This window comes from Staurois parvus, unplaced genomic scaffold, assembly GCF_062004578.1.
Source record: "Staurois parvus isolate SC_StPar_1 unplaced genomic scaffold, SC_StPar_1.0 ptg000175l, whole genome shotgun sequence".
Classification (NCBI taxonomy): Eukaryota; Metazoa; Chordata; class Amphibia; order Anura; family Ranidae; genus Staurois; species Staurois parvus.
In genome coordinates this window covers 7,289,729-7,311,404 of record NW_028317971.1, presented here as the reverse complement: position 1 = coordinate 7,311,404, position 21,676 = coordinate 7,289,729, and positions in this window count along the sequence as shown.

Genomic DNA, 21,676 nt, shown 5'->3' with positions numbered 1-21,676 from the left:
TCCCAACAAGGGAATTGTTAAATTATCCCTTGTAGTGGGGCTACACCCTCACTGCAAGGGTTTTTTTGCTCATTTTGTCTAGAGAGATGAAAACATTTTTACTTACTTGATCCTCCACTCCCTTGGCCTATGGCGCTCTCCTATGCTCTAGCGGTGGACTGTTCCTCAGCGTCATCACGTCCAATGCAAGAAAGACCCTGCTTTTGTCTTTGTAAAGCACATTGCCCAGACATTGATATATACTGAGTGAGGTAGTTATAATTTGAAGGTTGAGGAGGCCACCATGGACCTAACATGATATCACCCTCACCTTCAGTGCCAGGTCTTTCCCTCCAGGTGCAGCAGCCAGTTTCCTGACAATCTTGGAGGTAGTGCTGTTTTTAAAGGCCAACGTGTGGATTGCTCAGTGTTCGAGCAATGTGCCCACATGCTAGTAGGTGGATACCCTTTGCTCACCAATGATCCAGTCAGTGTTTCTTTAGTGCTTCTTTGTATTGCCTCTATTTTCCTTGTGCTTCCAGTCTTGTGTACTCTTTCCTGTGATCTTGCACCTGTACCAGTGTCCCTCACTTTCCCTTGCCTGTTTCCTACCTTAGGCAGCCCATAGAAGGGTCAGTTTTGTATTTTTTTTAATTCAACCAACTGGTTGAATGAAAAAAACTGACCTGAATCTTCCATCCACAAATTCGAGGTGGATGAGGAAATCCCTCCACTTTGTCTTTGTATTATGGGAGCGGGAAGACCTCCCTGCCATGAGAATACACTAATCAGGACTAGAGGGTATAACCTGCAGCACTGATTGAGTGGGGAAAATCCAACAGAACAGGTCTACTGATCAACTTCTGTGCATGGATTAAAATTCGGCCAGTCCCAGCTGAACTGGCCAAATTTTGATCACTGTATGGCTGGCTTTAGTATCCCGTGCATTCCTGCCAGCATCTCGTCTTTTTTCCCCCTCTGTACTTCCGCTAGTTCCTGTTTATCTGCTCCAGTCTGTCTCTGTCAGTCCCTTAACCCTTGTAATCTGCATTCCCAGCCTGTGTTTCTCCCTTGTGTCCCTGTATACACACTACCCCAGTGACACAAGAGAGTCTCTGCTCAGGTGAGTCGGGTACTTCAACCCGAACACCTGCAGCACAAATACTTCACCTCTAGAAGCTTTTGTGAAGACCAGGCAGTGTCTCCTTTTCTTCACCTTGCCCCTTTTTCAGAGTTCTCTATCAAGTGTGTGGCCAGCCAAGTCCCACATTTCCACTCTGTGGCTTTCACCACCATCCACTCAGCGGCTGCACCTGATTCTGGCCAGCCAGTGTGCCCCAGTGAGACTGGATTTCAAAGTCCTGACACATGAGATAAGAATTGCACCATATGTTCCAAATTTTAATTAATTTTAGGGGAATAGTTTCTATTCCAATATGTAACTTTTTCATAAGGAGATAATCTGATTATCCAATGATTTCTACTGGGCTACAGTAGGAAAGGATGGACCCATCCATTTTGATAGCTATGGCATTTATACATTTTCTCACTAGAATACAGTGGTCAATATTCTTTGTCTAGTATATAAAAAAAAAATTATATATATATAAACACACTCGCAAGTGTACAGGGAAGAGGGAGTTGCAGTAAGGTGGTGAGCATAGCAACTGATTCTAGAATTTGGACATAATGGGGTTTATTTACTAAACCTGGAGAGTCCAAAATCAGACTCCCTTCTGCATAGAAACCAATCAGCTTCTAACCTCAGCTTGTTCAATGAAGCTTTGGCAATGAAACCTGGAAGCTGATTGGTTTCTATGCAGAAGTGAGTCTGATTTTGCACTCTCCAGCTTTAGTAAATAAACCCCAATGTGACAATCCCAAAAGAGATGCATGAAATCTGACCGATGTAACATGTTGGGGGTAGCTAGATATCCCAGTTTGTGCAGTTGAACAGGAAATAGGTCTGTTTAGTGTATAATATACAATTTAATTATCAACTGCTGGTGAAACCATCATTTGCAAGAACCATATATAATTTCATTCCTCTGTAGACATAGTACAGGTGAAACTCGAAAAATTAGAATATCGTGCAAAAGTTCATTTATTTCAGTAATGAAACTTAAAAGGTGAAAATAATATATGAGATAGACTCATTACATGCAAAGCAAGATAGTTCAAGCCGTGATGTGTCATAATTGTGATGATTATGGCTTACAGGTCATGAAAACCCCAAATCCACAATCTCAGAAAATTAGAATATTACATGCAATCAATAAAACAAGGATTGTACATAGAACAATATAGAACCTCTGAAAAGTATAAGCATGCATATGTACTCAGTACTTGGCTTGGGCCCCTTTTGCAGCAATTACTGCCTCAAAGCGGCGTGGCATGGAAGCTATCAGCCTGTGACACTGCTGAAGTGTTATGGAAGACCAGGATGCTTCAATAGCGGCCTTCAGCTCTTCTGCATTGTTCGGTCTCATGTCTCTCATCTTTCTCTGGGCAATGCCCCATAGAGTCTCTATGAGGTTCAGGTCAGGCAAGTTTGCTGGCCAATCAAGCACAGTAATCTCACGGTCATTGAACCAGGTTTTGATGCTTTTGGCAGTGTGGGCAGGTGCCAAGTCCTGCTGGAAAATGAAATCAGCATCCCCATAAAGCTCGTCTACGGAAGGAAACATGAAGTGCTCCAAAATCTCCTGGTAGATGGCTGCGTTGACCCTGGACTTAATGAAGCACAGTGGACCAACACCAGCAGATGACATGGCTCCCCAAATCAACACAGACTGTGGAAACTTCCCACTGGACGTCAAGCATCTTGCAGTGTGTGCCTCTCCATTCTTCCTCCATATTCTGGGTCCTTGGTTTCCAAATGAGATGCAAAAGTTGCTCTCATCAGAAAAGAGGACTTTGGACCACTGAGCAACAGACCAGGTCTGTTTTTCTTTAGCCCAGGTAAGACGCTTCTGACGTTGTTTGTTGTTCAGGAGCGGCGTGACAAGAGGAATACGACATTTGAAGCCCATGTCCGGGATCAGTCTGTGCGTGGTGGCTCTTGATGCACTGACTCCAGCCGCAGTCCACTCCTTGTGAAAGTCCTCAGCACTTTTGAATGTCCTTTTCCTGACAATCCTCTCCAGACTGCGGTTATCCCAGCTGCTTGTGCACCTTTTTCTTCCACACTTTTCCCTTCCACATAACTTTCTATTAATGTGCTTTGATACAGCACTTTGGGAACATCCAACTTCTTTTGCAATTACCTTTTGAGGCTTTCCCTCCCTATGGAGGGTGTCAATGATGGTTTTCTGCACAACTGTCAGGTCAGTCTTTCCCATGATTGTGATTCCTACTGAACCAGACTGAGAGACCATTTAAAGGCTCAGGAACCCTTTGCAGGTGTTATGGCTTAATTGGCTGTTTAGAGTGGGACACTTTGAGCTAGAATATTGCACCTTTTCATAATATTCTAATTTTCTGAGATTGTGGATTTGGGGTTTTCATGAGCTGTAAGCCATAATCATCACAATTATGACAAATCACTGCTTGAACTATCTTGCTTTGCATGTAATGAGTCTCTCATATATTAGTTTCACCTTTTAAGTTGCATTACTGAAATTAACTTTTGCACAATATTCTAATTTTTCGAGTTTCACCTGTAGATAGTAGGATCGGGGATTTGGTCTTAAGGGGAGCTTTATCCACTTTAGTGTATAGCAAACAGAGATAGAGAACGAATTTGAACCCTCTGGGGCCGTGACACTCCCTTTAGTGGGTATTCAGAGATGGGTTTATCCTGGTCCCTACATTGGGACTCCAAGCCATGACGCAGTTGTAGGAATCTATAGAAGCTACAGAGTGATGTCTCACCTGTGATCACATGACTACGTATATTTTTCCCCAGTAAATGTCTGGAAGAGTTACAATACTATATGATTTACATAATGCATTGTGTTGGGAGTGACTTTTGGGGGTGGGAGGACCCCTGTATCATCTTCCCAAATCCCTCTTATGTGTAAAGGCACCCTGTGCCTGTTAGGGGGTACAGGGTGCTCTGTCCTGATATTGTGTAGGCATATATAGGTTGGGTGTGGGGATTGTTCATTGTTCTCTGCCATGTGGCTGCATCCCATGGTTCTACCAAACTATTATGGGATGTAATGTTTGTGTATTGGTGTGGGGGTTGTCCATTGTTCACTGCCAGGTGGTTGTCCCTTGTTCTATTGTAAGTCTTGGTTTGGTGGGGGGGGGGGGGGGGGTGTTTCCTGCAGCCTTTCCCCCTAATGGGAGGGTCTGGTGCTGTGTTTCCTGTTCCTGGTTGTATTTCCCCGCCCTGTGTATATATCTTGTGTTTGTGTTAAAATAAAGCAGTTGACTTCCTGTCTTAAGAAGAGTCTGGTGCTGTCTTATTTCCTACATGATCAGCGGTGGCGTCCGGGGATTTGTGTTCGGACAGGGAAGCTGGAGTATAACAGAAATACCCAAGTGCGGTCTGGTTCTGTTTCATGCATTATTTGGAATTTCACTAAGCTGTGCTAATATAGGGTTGTCCAATAAGGATAAGTTTTCTGAAAGTTCTTAAAGTGAAGTGAGGCATATAACCTCACACCACACCATTTTGTCTCCAGGAATATCAACATTTGTTTGCTGCCAAGTATGCTTCCGTCTTATAGTGAGCTACCATGTGTTTTAGCTGTCCTGCTAAGTAGTATAAAAACTTAGCCAGCAGGGCCATACCATGTTCCTCCTTAGACCTTTTAAGTATAGCTAGTTTCAATTAGAGCCGATGGTAAAAATGAGAATAGAGTATAGGCCTATTCATTCAGTTATTTTCCTAATGGTACTGTCTCTAAAGCACTCCATTTGTCAGATGTTAATAGCAAAGATCTCTATTGCTATAACAAAGAGGAGGTGAGGCAGAGGGAAACCCTGCCTAATACCGTGTTTCCCCAAAAATAAGACACTGTCTTATATTTTTTTGGCTCAAAAACAAAAAAAAAAACAAAAAACACACTAGGTCTTATTTTCGGGGTAGGGCTTATTTTTTTAATGTACGGGTGTGGACAGGGGGTGCAGAGGTGAGCTGCAGGCAGTTGTTGATGAGGGTTACTATAGAGAGGGCCGGCTGATGACAGTTGTGAGCTGCATCAGGTGTTGCAGAGGTGAATTGACAGGTGAGTTTCAAACAGGGTGCAGAGATGAGCCACAGACAGGGTGCAGGGGTGATTTGCAGACGGGATGCAGAAGTGAGCTTCGGGTCCTCTTCTCACACAGTGCACTAACCACTCCGCCTCTTCTTCACTGGCCAATGATCACCCCTGGGGCATTGGCTTCCATGAATTAGGCTGCAGGATGAGATGCCCCTCCTCTAAACAAACTGCACCCTCAGATATCTGTTCCTTCCCTGTCCCACAGTGAGTACAGAGGTAGGGGGGTTCTGTAGGAGCAGATAGTGCTGTTACTTACAAGAGGGATTGTCACTTGGAAACACAAAAGCTGCACATCTGTGTTTATAGGAGACAGTAGATATTGGTGTACACAGAGCCAGTGCCAGAGGTGGTGGAACAACTGATCACAACTAGGTCTTATTTTCAGGGTAGGTCTTATTTTCGGGGAAACAGTACCACTTAAAAGAGGGAAGATAAATTAGGTCAAATTTAGACTTTAGGTTGGTGTAGTAATTTTGGGCAAAAGCCAAAGCATTCCAAACACGCATGTAAAAAGAGCCATTCTATAGAATCAACAGCCTTGGCAGTGTCTAAAGATGCCAAGGCACATGTCTCTGGGATGTGTCCTGATAGCTGAGCCACAGTTTAGGTCCTGTGGATATTACTGCTGGTTGACTTTTCAGGCCTAAAGCCTGTGTTATCATTGTGAATGATAGAAAGTAGGACAGTATTCTGTCAAGTAGCCAATATTTTTATTATTGTTTAATCAAGACTCAAAAGGGATAGAGTCAATAGAGAAAAGAATTTATAGAAGACACATTCTACAGAATCCTTATCAGGTCTCCACAGAAGTACAATAGTAGCATCATGCTTATCAGTAATGCCCTATGTCTAAAAGCTTCCCCACACCCATTTAAGACAAAAGTATGAATATCCAAATATCTATTAGAAACTTCTAAAGGCAGTCCATAAGGGCCTGACACTTTACCAGTGGCAAGATCCCAGATCACCTGTTTAATCTCGTTTTCTGTGATTTCTTTGTTCAACATCTGCGCTTAGGCTGTAGACAATTGAGGGAACTCGAGTGGCCCTAACTAAGATTGAATGTCATCTTGGGTTTTAGCAAGCATAGAGGTAAACATTTTTCAATAGAATTAAAAAAAAAAAAAAAAAAAAGATTAATATACCTTCAGCATCAGTGAGAATTGGACCCTATGTGCTACAAATTTTAAAGTTTAAAGCAGAAGGTTGACTAATAATTTGTTAGCGTGGTAGCCATACTCAAAATACTTCTGTTTAGCAAAGAACAGTTTCCATTCAGCAATCTTGTGGAACCTGCCCTTCTATAGTTATAACATATTCGCCAAAGCCATATGATTCAATTCATTGGGGTTCACTATGAAAAGAGATTCAATGTTAGCACAGGCCTTCCTTGGCTTGATGAAGGGATTTTTTTTTTTATTTTAAATAAAAGAAAAAGTGGATTTAGGTGCATTCTAAAGAAATTCCTTAAACGTGTTCCAAAAAGCATTGGTTTTCAGGTCTTTACAGGCTTCTAAGAACAATTATAGCTGATCTGGGATTCAGCCATTAAGCCCTATCATTTTGGGCCACTGATTTTAGTCACATAATTTAACTTTTTGACTAAGAATTTCATTAATGCAATGCTTATATAATTTAGCGGAATGGTATAGCTTTAAAAATCCAATTTTTAATTCAGAAGGATTTTTTTAATTCTTCTTCACATTAAAACTGTGTTGCATACAAGCAAAAAATTATTTGTGTGCACAAACTGTTAGCGACACATTAAAGCGTCTAACATCTACACTTGGGCTGTGAACAAGCAGCTTGCTATGGAGGCACTCAGCAGGGAAGAGGAACCAGAAGTGCTGGCGGGGGACCTGAGAACAGGAGGATCGGGGGTGCTCTATGCAAAACCATTGCACAGAGCTGGCAAGTATACCATGTTTGTCATTTACATTTAAAAAAATGGAGCATTTACCATAACTTTGAGATAAGACCTAGTTAGGTTTGCATAGACAGAATGGGCACAAGAACTATTTTCTAAGGTATAATAAATACAAATGTCATGAAAGAGAATCTGAAGTCTTGTTGAGATGTAGAAAACAACAACAGGGAGATTGTTTTACATTTTTTCCATCCTGAGAGGTTTGAATCAATAAAATTTAGAAAGACTTGATCCAACCCTCTTATGCACCTCTACAGTAGCAGATGGCTTAGAATAGTAAACTTGCGCACCATTATCAGCATGCTTGATGTCATCAGCAAAGACTAGTAAAAGGTATCAGAATTATAGCATAGTTATGTGAATTACAGATATTTTCTCTTCTGTGCAGATATGGGGACTTTGTTTAACACACCGTTGCTTCAGGAAGGCAACTACCTGGCTCAGCATTTTCCAGTTTAATATACAAAATATCATTGCTCCATTTTGGTCCTCGGGAAAAACATACCGACACCAAGTTAACAGAATCTCTCTTTATTGCAGGTTGCTTTATTTATTTTTTTTGTAACAGAAACTGTACAACTTGAAGCATAAGTCTTACACACAGCTTGCTGGCAGAGAATTATTACCATTTACAGAGCTCTGCTCTATTGCCCATATTACCAGTACAGCCAAGGTGAAGGGCTCATACATAATAAGCAGTGACAGATGCGTCTTCTGCTCCACAAGTGATGACAGACTCATATTGCACTGTATAATGCTTACAAGTGATGGACCAAGAGTCTGTAGATTTAGCTGTGAGAGCCAAGTTTAAGAGGTCTGGTATAAAACAGAAGGATTCTAGTCTTTGAAGCCTGACTTCATATGAACGCTGCAGCTTATGGACCAACACTCACCTAAGAGTTGGAGTTAAGTCCTTAAACCATTGGGATATTTCTCATTTCAGGACATTGACAAAGTTCTGCTATGTCTACTAAACACCAATACTCCCCCCACAACCCTACTGAGCTTCAATATTGCTCCCCAAATTTTCTTTATTAAAAGTCTTGCACTCAAACATAAAATAATATACAGAATATACAAAAATAAATTATATACATATTTACACAAAAACAAAAATAAATTTAACAAAATCTGCTGTCAGACAAAAGCAAAACTCTCAGACATGAACACGTCATTACTGGAGGAAATAAATCTTACTACGACTCACATCACTACACCAGACATCAAACCTGAGAGGTCAAGAAACAACCCCACCCCCATTATGCATGCAGCCCTTCTTCAAAAAGAGGATCTTAACCAACAAAAACTAAGGGAGTGAAAAGAACAAGCATAAGAAAAGGCAGGTCTGATATTCCTCAACACCCTTATCCAGACTGCCTAGGTTCCCTGCCCATCTCAAGACCCCAAATCTTCACAACTTCACCCAGATTATTGTGCACCACTACCTCAACAGGGAGGACTTTCTTCCACAGGGTAATCTGACACCGTGCATTCCATGTGAAGGAACAATTATACTAGCTAAAAAAAGTGAATGCAAATCAAAATTCCAGTGAGTCAGGAATGCCCCATCCACCCAACGCATGGGGAGGGAAAGGGATGCCTAGAACCCTTCAATCCTTTTATACACCTCTATGTTAAAAAGGGACACTAGAGCATAAAGTGGTCCATACAATCCACTTTACCAACACACTCTGCTCTAGGACAATCACAATCAGCCACAGGGTGATGCTTCAGGTTCCTTCTCGCATAGAGCCTTCCATGGAAAGCGAGCCAGGCTTGATCCCTAAGCTTCAAAGGGATTCTCTCCAAATTAGTCGCAACCCCTCCCTCATTACAGAGCCTGGGCAATACTTGAAGGCCAGTGACACTGATAGCAGAAGCCAAACTCCTCTTCTCCAGAAGCTTTCTGGGAAGGGACCTGATATACTCCACTGTCACCTGCCACTGCCGAAGTATATTCAGAAATGGGAAAACATAAGCTGGGAGTTTGCCATATCGGACTCTCAGACATTACATTGGCCCACTATCTTCCCAGACATGCAGAAAAGGCTTAAACCAAGATTGAAAAATACCCACCCATCCCAGCAGGGTCTCTGCTAACATATTACCAAGATTGTACTTTAAAAAGAGCAAAGAAAAGAAAACTGTCCGGTTGACCATTCCAAAGCCACCCTCCTGCCTGGACAGGTAATATTACATGGCGTTTGATCAGGTTCAGCCTATTTCCCCATAAATAACTGTAGACCCTTAAATAGAGATTCTGGCAAGATACAGATGAAGCTGACATATAAATAGATTGGGATGAGGTAAGTTTTGATCAAGTCTCCCTCCAGGAAAGCCTCCATTTCTTTCAGCTTGCTACTTTGGCATTGGCACCCACCAACCTGCTTCCCCAATATCGATGACCATAGTCACCAGGACCAAATTTGATGCCCAACACTTTAATTTCCTGCTGGGGCTCCGGGAAGGCATCCAGAAGTTTGAAGCTTTCACCCTCCTCACCCATCCAGAAAACTTCACTCTTTTCATGGTTGACTTTAAAACCAGAAGCCTCCGTGTACTGCTTTAATCGTAGAGACCACCTCCTCAGTCCCAGAAATATTGACACATTATCGGCATAGTCCACAACCTTCAAAGGCGGCGCACCAGCAAGGCCGAAAGAAACCCCGCACAAAGATCCACCCTCTAGCCTTCTTACAAAGGGGTCGATTGTGAAAGCATATAGCAGGGGGCACAAAGGAAATCCCTGGCACACACCAGAGCCAACCTCAAAAGGCCATCAAACCCAAGCTCTCAGCCCCTCTATATAACGCTTCAGACAGACAATCTATAAACCTCCCCTGCAAGCTGTATCTACCAAGTAGCAACCACAGATATTCATAAGTAACTCGATCAAAAGCTTTGTCTGATCCAATGCCAGCAAGTACTTTCTCCATCCAGCAGCCCTGCATCGCTACAAAGTTTCCCGGACAGCTAAAACAACTGAAAAGGTACTTCTACCTTGGACTGAACAATGCTGATGGCTGGACAACAAATTGCCTGCTACGTACAAATGCTAAAAAAGAAAGAATCTTTGGCAAGATCTTTCTATCAACATCGAGAAGACTGATGAGGTGCCAGTTCTCAATCATTGAGGGGTCTTTACCTTTTGACAGAACCACAGCGGATTGCCTCATGAAGGGAGTTGTCAGGGACCCCAGGCTTTACCGCGGCGCGCGGGTTGCCGGGGCGCACTAGCGTGCGGGCACTAGGACCTGGGCGCCCACGACAGCGCTCGCTCATGCGCACTCACAACCGCTCGTCTGGCACCAATGGGAGCGCAGGGCGCCCTATTTAAACTGGATCTGACTGTGCTCAAATTGCCATATGGTCTTTTCCTGTATCCTGAGAGATTGCCTTGTTGCCGACCCTGCCTAACCTTGATTCGCTGACTGTCTCCTGCTCTGATCCCTGGCTTGTCTGACCATTCTCCTGTCTAATCCTGTACGTTTGTTCTCCTGTTACTGAACCTGGCCTGTGACCCGTTTATTCTTCTGCCTGCCACTTGTATCATCCTGCCTCCACCGTTACCAACCTGGCCTGTCTGACTTCGCTCATTCCGCCTCCTCACATCAGGCTCACACGTGCTGCATACCACCGGCAGGTTTCTTCTACCACAGCTGGTTGCACCCTGGGGCTACGACCTGGTTTTGCCCTGCTCCAAGTCCATTCCCACCATCAGGGGCCCTGGTGAACAAGCAGGTCGGGGCTTAGATTCCGCGCCCTGGGGAATCCCGGTCTGTGGAGCGCTAGAGGCTACCGCCAGTTGGTCCATAACAGAACCATACGGCCATCACTGAGTCTGGAGGAGGACCCTCTCTTTGGAAAGAGATGTGTCAACACCTGGCGGCGCTCACTCAAGCCGTCAAAATGCTAGAGGAAAGATATAAGCATCTGGAGGGATGTGTTCAGACCCTAGCCGCACCTGCTACCGTCGCATCAGACCCGGTTAGTTTGCCGCCTGCCAGGGGTATCGCAGAACCTTCCGCTGGAGCAGTGTTCACCATTCCCCCACCAGAACCTTGAGTGCCAATGCCCGAGTGTTTCAATGGGGATCGAGGGAAGTTCAGGGCCTTTCAGAACTCTTGCCAGCTATATTTTGATCTACAACCCCGGACTTTTTCATCTAAATCCGTGAAAGTAGGGTTTATTATATCCCTGTTGCAGGGTGAACCCCAGGGATGGGCTCACCATCTGATGGAAACTCGCCATCCTCACCTGAACTCTGTTACAGCCCTTTTCAAAGCGATGGCGCAACTTTATGATGATCCGCATCGAGCTGCCTCGGCTGAGGCAGCCCTCTATACCTTACAGCAGGGACGCCAGGCTGCAGAGGACTATGCAGCCGAATTTAGGTGTTGGAGCGGAGACACTCAATGGAATGACGCAGCCTTGCATCATCAATTTCGATTAGGGTTGTCTGACCCGCTTAAAGATGAGCTGGCAAGAGTAGGGGTACTTGACTCCTTGGAAGACCTGATAAACCGGGCCATCCATATTGACCGAAGGTTGCGGGAACGGAGACAGGAGAGGTCCAGCCAGGGGCCAAGACCCACCTGGATGCTGCCAAGGGTACCAGTCATGCCAAGGACCACAGTCGAGAATCGGAGTCCAGAACCGTCAGATGGGACTGAGCCCATGCAGCTCGGTCTGATGCAGCCTTCCCTTTCAACAGAACGCCAGAGATGTTGGTCGAACAACCTGTGCCTCTACTGTGGAGCAGCGGGCCACATGGTGCGCTCCTGTCCAGAGAAACTCTGTAAGTGCTCTTCCTTTATTTCTGCTATGTCTCCTGCATGCACAGGTAACCTCACTCACTTAGCTGTGCCTGTTTCTTTTCAGCTCCCCGGAAAAATCGTACAAGTGACAGCTATTATTGACTCCGGGGCGTGTAGCTGTTTCATTGACCTTAGCTTTGCTACCCAGCAGCAGATTCCATTACTCACCAAGGAGCATGGCCTGAACATTTTCTTGGCCAATGGGTCCCGAATAAGATCGGGGATGGTAGATTGGGAGACCCCTCCTATACACACCACAGTGGCAGGCCATCATCAAGAACTTCTCCGTTTGGACGCCATTGCGTCTCCTCTATTCCCAGTTATTTTGGGGCTGCCCTGGCTATGAGCTCACGACCCCCAAATTAACTGGAAAGCCAGGTCAATCCAGTTTCACTCATCTTATTGTCAGGAGCATTGCTAACCAGGTTACCACTAGACACACCAACCTTGTTATGTGTAAATACCGAATTAGCCCAAATTGTGCCTTCTGCCTATCAGTTTCTTGACGTTTTTAGCCCTCGGGGAGCAGATATTCTTCCCCCGCATCAGGCTTGACTGCCCCATTGACCTCCTCCCGAGATCGGAGATACCCTTTGGCCGAATCTTTCCCGTCAGAAAGAGAGTTGGGGGCATTGAAAGAATACATTGATGAAAGCCTTTCGGAAGGGCTTTATTCACCCTTCCACATCAACGGCCGAGGCAGGAATCTTTTTTTCTTGAAAAGGACCAGTCCCTGAGGCCATGTGTCGATTATAGGGACTTAAATAAGATCACAGTCAAGAATCGCTACCCCCTTCCCTTAGTCCCCGAGTTATTCCAGAAATTCAAGACAGCTTCTATTTTTACGAAACTCGATCTCAGGGGCGCTTATAATCTGGTCCGTATACGCGAAGGGGACGAGTGGAAAACCGCTTTTCGCACCCGGTTTGGGCGCTTCGAATGCTTGTTTATACCATTTGGGTTATGTAATTCACCGGCCACGTTCCAGCATTTCGTGAATGATATTTTTAGAGACTTTCTGGAAATTTTTGTGATTGTATATCTAGACGATATTCTGATCATTTCCTCGTCTCTGGAGGCGCACTGAGGGCATGTCAGGGGTGTTCTGGAGCGACTTCGCCAGCACGGGCTCTATGCCAAAACTGAAAAGTGCAGTTTCGAGCAACACAGTATCTCGTTTTTGGGTCTAATCATTTCCACCACTGGGATCGCTATGGACCCCCAGAAAATCACTGCAATTTTAGAATGGCCGGCCCCCACGGATAAGAAGGGGGTTCAGAGGTTTATCGGTTTTGCCAACTTCTATAGGAAATTTATAAAGAATTTCTCAGGCTTGGTATCCCCCATCACCCAACTCACAAAGATGGGGGTACGTTTTCAGTGGACTCCAGCAGCACAGACCGCCTTTGAGACTTTAAAGAAACGGTTTACGGCAGCTCCCATCTTAAGCCACCCCCTGATGCATCATTACCATATATATTAGAGGTGGACGCATCAGAAGTTGCTGTAGGAGCAGTATTGTCACAAAGGGTAGGTGTAAAGGAACTTATGCATCCGGTAGCTTTCTTTTCTAGGAAGCTCTCCACTTCGGAAAGGAATTATGACATTGGGGATTGGGAATTTTTTTTGACAAAGGAAGAAGAGGGGAATTGGTCTTGTGCCCCGGGGATCAGGTTTGGTTGGCAACGACCAATCTGAAACTGGCATGCCCGTCAAGGAAATTGGCACCCAAATTTGTGGGCCCTTTCCGAGTGGAACGTAAAATCAATGAAGTTGCATATAAGCTGGCACTTCCCGAATCTTTTAAAATTCATCCGGTTTTTCATGTGTCCCTGTTGAAACCCGCAGTACCAGATCCTTTTTCAGATCATAGATCTAGACCCCCAGAGGCCATAGACATTGATGGAGAGGAGGAATTTGAGGTAGAAGCGATTGACTGCAGGAGAAGGGGTGGTCAAACGCAATACCTCATCAAGTAGAAAGGCTATGGGCCAGAAGAGAACTCGTGAGAACCTGATCAAAACGTCCACGTCCCTAGATTGATTCAGGAATTCCTTCGCAACCAACCTCGAAGAAGTCAGTTGGGCATCCGGAAGCTGCCTGTAGGGGGCAATGTCAGGGACCCCAGGCTTTACCGCGGGTCTGCACATGCACGGTATGCTGGGGCGCACTAGCGCGCGGGCACTAGGACCTGGGCACCTGCAATGGCACTTGCGCACTCCTGGCACCAATGGGAGCACAGGGCGCCCTATTTAAACTGGATCTTACTGTGCCGTATGGTCTTTTCCTGTATCCTAAATTCCTGAGAGACTGCCTTGTTGCCGACCCTGCCTGACCTTGATTCACTGTCTCCTGCTCTGATCCCTTGCTTGTCTGACCATTCTCCTGTCTAATCCTGTACGTTTGTTCTCCTGTTACTGAACCTGGCCTGTGACCCTTTTATTCTTCTGCCTGCCACTTGTATCATCCTGCCTCCACCGTTACTGACCTGCCCTGTCTGACTTCACTCATTCCGCCTCCTCACATCAGGCTCACACCTGCTGCGTACCACCGGCAGGTGCTTCTACCACAGCTGGTTGCACCCTGGGGCCACGACCTGCTCCAAGTTCATCCCCACCATCAGGGGCCCTGGTGAACAAGCAGGTCGGGGCTTAGATTCCGCATCCTGGGGAATCCCAGTCTGTGAAGCGCTAGAGGCTAGTCCATAACAGGAGTGAACCCTTTTCTAGACAGCTGTTAAAAACCTCTGCTAAAAAGGATGGACTTATAACATTTTTAAAATTCAGCTGTCAATCCATCTGGACCAGGTGATTTTTTGGTAGCCAGCTTATCTATAGCACAAACTACCTCATCTGCTGAAATTGGTTCTGTCAAATCCATCAAAAGCAATATGCCATTTCCCAATCCTGGAGTAGAATCCAGAAAGCTTTCCATCCTGTCCAAACTAAGGTTCTTTCTTCCCAGAAGGTCTACGTAATATGACCCAAAGATCTCCAGGATCCCTGATCTGGACTTCAGGGAACCCGTACTATCATTCAAGCCTATGAACGTCTTAACTGCTATGCCTTACTTACAGTTCTGGTAAGGGTCAGGCAAGTGATATTTCTCATAATCCCTCTCCAGAACCAAGAAGGCATGCTGGTCATATTGACACTTCCTAAGAAGCTTCACCACAAAGATCTCCTCCATACGAGACAAGACGTTCAAGCTTACTCCACAAATGCTGGTAGGCAATATACATACCAAGCTGCTTCTTCTGACTTCTGTTCTTGAAAAGTCCAATTGCCCTTTGTTTCAAAAACTCCCACCACTCAGACCTACTGCTGCAAAATAGAAACCTGTGCATTAAAAAAAATCCTCAAAGACTTGTCTTACCTCTACATCTACCAGGAGAGTTGAATTCAGTTTCCAGACACCCCTTCCCAGGGGTGCAGTGTCCGAGACATTCAGTCACAGACAACATGCAGTGGTCAGAGAACTCCACCACCCTCAACTCAGGAGCCAAGAAAGCAGTTCTCCTTTAAAGAAAACTCTGTATCCTACTCGGACTATTCCCTCTCTGGAATGTGAAACCCATGCTGCTAGGGCAGTGCTTAACCAACTTCCAGTCCGGACACTTTTTTCCCCCCTTCCTGTCCAGGCCAATTTTCAGCTTTCAGTGCTTTATCTTTTTAGTTAAAAAAAAATAACCCAAATTAGTTTATAACCAAAAATTATAATTTTTAAAGTTTTTTTTTTTTTTTACATACTGTCACCCTAGCAGTACAGTGTCACCATGGTGACACTGTACTACTTGTGGGGGGTGATGAAATTTTTTTTTTTTTTTTACACTGATTGCTTTTACACCCATAAAAGCAATCATTTCTCCTCTCTAGCTGCATTCTTGCAGCCATTGAGAACTACTGAGTGAGCTGTGATTGGTCACAGCTTATCACATGGTACAAGGCTGTTGTCAATAGCCTTGTACCATGTGACCTCTGTGATCATTCACAGATTTCACACGTAGTAAGCAATGTCGTCAGAAGTGACATTTTGCTTACTACTCTGCATGTGATCACTGATTGCCCAATCAGTGATCACATGATCGGGACCTCGCACAGAGGTCTCGTCCGACGATCGGTGTTCCACTGTATGCAGAGGACATAGCAGGCACTGGATCGTGGTGCTGCGCGCTCCCAGAGAGCGTGCACAAGCAGGGTGCGGGGAGGCCATTTATAAACAGCCACCCGACCCTGCACTGCCACCATCCGGCCGTTTGTATACAACGGCCGGATGGGAAGTGGTAAATATGCACATCTACCAGGCCTGCCTGTCTAACCATACCTCTAAGAAAAACACTATCATAACCCAGCCTATGGAGCCTCTCCAGTCTTTAGACCTAATTATGGTGTTAAAGTCACCTCCAAAGAGAACCTGCTGGGCTGTAAAAATGAAGGGCTTGATCTCTGTGAGGAGGCATTTCCTGCCCCCTAACAGAGATGTCTAAGAGCATTTTCCCATTTCTACCTCAATTATCCACTGCCATATTACCATATCAGTTTTAAAAAGCACCGCAACTCCGCTGCAAGGCTCAGCCGTAAGACCAAAAGGAGGGACCACATCTTCACTCCCTTTTTTCTAGATGGACATCAACCAAAGTATTGAGCCAGATCTCTTGCAAAAACAAAATCTCAGCATCAAACGTGCTGAGTAACGTTTTTTAACTCCCCCTTTTCCCAGTCACTGTCCCCTTCCTCTGCCCGAGAACAATATAATGAGAAGCAAAAACAAAAGAGAAGTGCACCAACCTTGCGTATTACCTCATTAGACCAAATTTTTATTGAATACAAAAATATACTCACAAATAATGAAGTATTTCAAGCATGACAGTTCTCAAAGTAACTATGGAAAGGTAAGACCTGCACGAGTCCCATCATAGGGGTGGACACTCAGGGAACAGCTGACGTGTTTCGAAGGATGTTCCTTCTTCATCAGAGCAAGAACAATATAAGAAAACCAGTACAGACCTCAGATCAGCACAGACATACACAGTGGTGTCTCTCCTCCTCCAGTGTAGATGTAGACAGCAGAGAAGAGGGAGGTCGTTTTGGTGTGCTCTGAAGGGAGCCAGTCGGGGACAGAGCTGCGGATCAGTGTAGCTGGGGCAGTGTCAGCTCCAGTGCCCCTGACGATGGACCCTGCTTCAGCCCACCTCCCCATTGCACACACACAATGAGCAGAGCTGAATGCTGGCCGCTCCCAGTCCCAGCACTCAGATCACTGTGTCCTGTGCCCCCCCTGAAAAATTCTGCCCTGGGCAAATGTCTTGTTTGCCTCGTGGTAAATACACCCCTGCTGGCGACATTAACTGAGTGAGAACTGCCATCAGGATGATTGAAATAGTTGTTTCTTAACCTCTACCACACTCATCACCCGAAACAGCTCTCTTCAGACTATGTGACTCCCACTTACCCATATGTGATAAAGAAATAGATAAATCAGACTACATCTCATCACCTGACAAAACTGAAAAGGTGTTGCCAAGAGGGACCCCTCATGGGTCTGATTCTGAGAATGAAACAACAGCTGCTATCATCCTTTCTTTCCCTTTACTCCCTCCCACCCCTCATCAGATGAATACCCTTCAACAGGTGAGACATGGGATAAGGACACCCCTCCCTCAGCCCCATTGGCTCCACCCCCATGCAGCACCCATACTATCCTGACCACGTTTGCACTGTCAAGGGACAGGTACTTGAGATGAAGTAGGCCGAGAGGGAAGATCCACTATACCTGCCCCCCCCCCCAGCAGCTTTCACTAGTCTGGAGGATCTGAGCACAGTAGGATTAGGAACATGAGTGACAGACACAGGGACCACATCACTAGGGAAAACAGAATCTGACAAAACAGATGGAACAGACACTGGAAGGGCAACAACAGTTTTCTCCCTAGCATCAGCAGCCTCATCTTCTTTATCCAGCCTCTGCAGTTCAGCCTCCAATCCTGGCAGGTTGTGCAGTGCCTCTGAGCACTGACTATACAGATGACCCAGCTGCTGCCACAAATTGAATCGAATCTGGGTGCATTCTTCATCCAAATGGCCTAAATCCTGGCACAGGGAGCACTTCTTGATGGTACAGAACGATGCAAAGTGGCCTCTCTCCACATTTATTAGAAACCTTAGGCTGACCCTGATAGAAAATGGTCAGTCTATCCCTTCCAAGAAAGGCTGAGCAGGGCAGGTGCTGAAACACATTGCCCAGCAACCTCAATTGCAGCAACATTGTCCAGGCCTCTGTCCATATCCAATGCTCATCAAGGACCTTCTGCAGTGGGATGAGGACCTCACTGTATCTGTGTAGCCACACTACCAAATCAGCCTCTGGTATTGATTCATTACGGACCAGGATTGTCACTGATTTTATCAAAGGCTGCCTTGAAACCACCTCTGGCACCAAACCTCTCTACTGCTGAAGGTCCATGCACTTCCGCTCTCCCAAAAAAGATTCAAACCTTCAGGTTTCACAAACAATAAATCATATTCAAAACTTCCAACTGGGCAAATTAAAGCAAAAACATCAGAGGCTGTAAAACCCATCTCTAAAATCAGCTCAGCCAGTTACTACCCTTTCCACCTCAGCTGAACAGCATTCCTCCTCCTGTAGCCACTAACCAGCCCCCCACCAAACCTCCCCAAATTGTGACCATTAGAATTTCCAAGATTTGCGCCACCCTCTTTGGTGCAACTCCCTAAAGCAGAAGCATAACTCCCCACATTCCTCCAAAAACATTTATGTATTTGGAAACATCTGATACAACTCTAGCAGATACCGATTGCAGATTCAAGTTTGGATGAATCCTCTCTCTGCTAAGCAAAAATGACCCCCTCACCACTACCCACCACCACATCCATTGCTTTACCAGTATCACAATTCATATTATCTGCTGACACATTCATAGTTTTCACAAGTGTCCGTACTCACTGCTGCAACCATAGAAACTTCAGCTCCACCTGTCATTTTCTCCTCCAGGACTGTCAGAGATCGCCGCGGCGCTGCCCTGCACGGGGATACGGGCACTAGGTCCAGGCCGGCTGCGGCGACGAACTAGCGCATGCGCACTAGGGTCCACAGGCACGCACCTGGCACCAATGACAACGCAGGGCCCGATATTTAAATCCCCCTGAGCTGTCACTGGTTGCCGTTTGGTCTTTCCTGTTCCCTGATCTGTGTGTACCTGTCTTCTGATAAGTTGCTGACCCGGATTGCTCCTGACATTGCTGTACTCTCCTGCCCTGACGATTGGCTTGCGTGACCTCTCCGTTGGTTCTCATCTACTGTTGCTGACCTGGCGTGTGACCCGACTATTCTCTGTCCGCTGTTTTGTACCTCGCAGACCCCACGGCTCCCGACTCGGCTCGTTTGACCCTGCACCTGCTCAGCCATCCATCCCGTCGGGATCGCCCGACCTCCTCATATCAGGCTCTTACTCTGCGGGAGCCCTCAGCAGACGCTTCTACCATTGGTAAGTGTGCCCAGTAGTCGCAACCTGGTCTCGGTGCGCTCCAAGTCCACCCCCACCATCAGGGGCCCTGGTGAACAAGTGCTCCAGGACTTAGATTCCGCACTCTGGAAGCACCTGACCAGTGGAGTGCTAGAGGTACTGCCGGGCGGTCCCTTACAAGGACAGGGCTTTCAGCTGAGGAAAGTGCAGTCTGTTCAGACACAGCAACAAGTGAAACATTACTGACATTGGAGACCTCCATGGTTGCTTGCAATCCACATGGTGCACTGTGCTGCTCCCCTCCCCCGCCAGCATCAATCAACTGTGCAACACAGGGAGATTCAGGTGAAGCAGACTCATAGCAGATGGCAGCCATCTTGCCTATAGAGGGAATACTGGTCTCAGCAGGAACAGGAGCAGTAACATCCATGTCTGGGGTGTTTGATGCACGTCTATCCACATTCCTCTGATGGTCTGGAAACATCTCTGCAAGGTGCTTTTCCTCCATGTCTGCAAAGGGTTTCTCCACAGCAGCAACTTCCACAGGTGGTTGTTTGCACAGCGCCTTATCAGCAATACTCACCACGGCCGGAGGGGCACAAATGTTGGAAGGCAACTTGGTGTACTGGGATTTCTCCACCAGTACTGTCTTTGCTGGTCTATACCTTCTCAGGGACTGACAGATCACCAGAAAAGGCAAACCTGTCTGCAAGAAAGGGGTGACTGTATCTGCTGGATGAAGGCAAGGGTGCCATGTTCACTCTCAACCCCCTGGCTGGTTGCTCCTAGTGATTCCTCAGCCTGACATAGGGGAGAGATGCTAAAGTAGATGGAGCCGGGTTATCCATTACCTGAGGCTGCTTATCCACAGAACTTGCTGATGTTTGGTTGGTAAATCTTTGTCAAACTTTTCTGTAAATGCTACACTTCTTGCTTTCAACATTTCCAATAAAGATTGTTTCTTCACCTTTTGCTTCGTTATAACTCTGGCTTCATGGCCAATTGATTTTTACTCTAGGCCTGGCAGTATTTGGCTCTGAAAGATTTATGATCAGCCTTAAAAACCAAGTTTCTCCACCTCTCTACCAACCGATAATCCTCTTTCTGAAGACATCCACATCCTCACCAGGACCTGGAGCCACAGCCAGGTCCTCCACCACCTCCTCCTCATTAGGCCCTTTGTCATCAGGGATATCCCTCCAGAGCATCCCCCAGGAACAGGTATGGTTCCTGAGCCAAGCCAGCAGGCAGGGCCTAGGTGTGAAAACACTGGTTCTCAGAGAGAGCTCCTTCAGTGCGTCCTCCTTCTCCCACTGACCACCAATGTAAGAAACATGTTTCCCCTCCTTAGCCATCCTACGGAGCACCAACACTCCACCCCGCCACCCTACTGAGCGCCAACACTCCCCCCGCCACCCTTCTGAGCGCCAACACTCCCCCCGCCACCTTGCTGAGCGCCAATATTCCCCCCCCCCACCTTACCGAGTGCCAATATTCCCACCACCACTCTACAGAGCACCAATATATCCCCCACCACCTTGCTGAGGCCCAACACTCCCCCCCCCCACCACCTTGCTGAGGCCCAACACTCCCCCCCCCACCACCTTGCTGAGGCCCAACACTCCCCCCCCCACCACCTTGCTGAGGCCCAACACTCCCCCCCCCACCACCTTGCTGAGGCCCAACACTCCCCCCCCACCACCTTGTTGAGGCCCAACACTCCCCCCCCACCACCTTGTTGAGGCCCAACACTCCCCCCCCCACCACCTTGTTGAGGCCCAACACTCCCCCCCCACCACCGTGTTGAGGCCCAACACTCCCCCCACCACCGTGTTGAGGCCCAACGCTCCCCCCCACCACCTTGCTGAGGGCCAATACTCCCCCACCACCTTGCTGAGCGCCAATATTCCCCCACCACCACCTTACTGAGTGCCAATATTGCCACCACCACCCTACAGAGCACCAATATATCCCCCACCACCTTACTAAGCACCAATTTTCCATCCCAATGAGCATCAATGTCTCTTTACCTCCCACAAAAAAAAACAATGTCCCCCCCACCCCTTACTAATCCGCAATTCCCCCCCATCTACCACAGACCCCTTTTACTGAACATCAGATCCCACCACCAATACCTCGTCGACAAGAACTGTCAATAATAGCCGACGTAGACATGTCTAAACCCATGATACGTTTCCTGCCTCGTGTACACCCCGCCCTGTCTCTCTATAATGAATGATAATCTCGCCTCACGTAC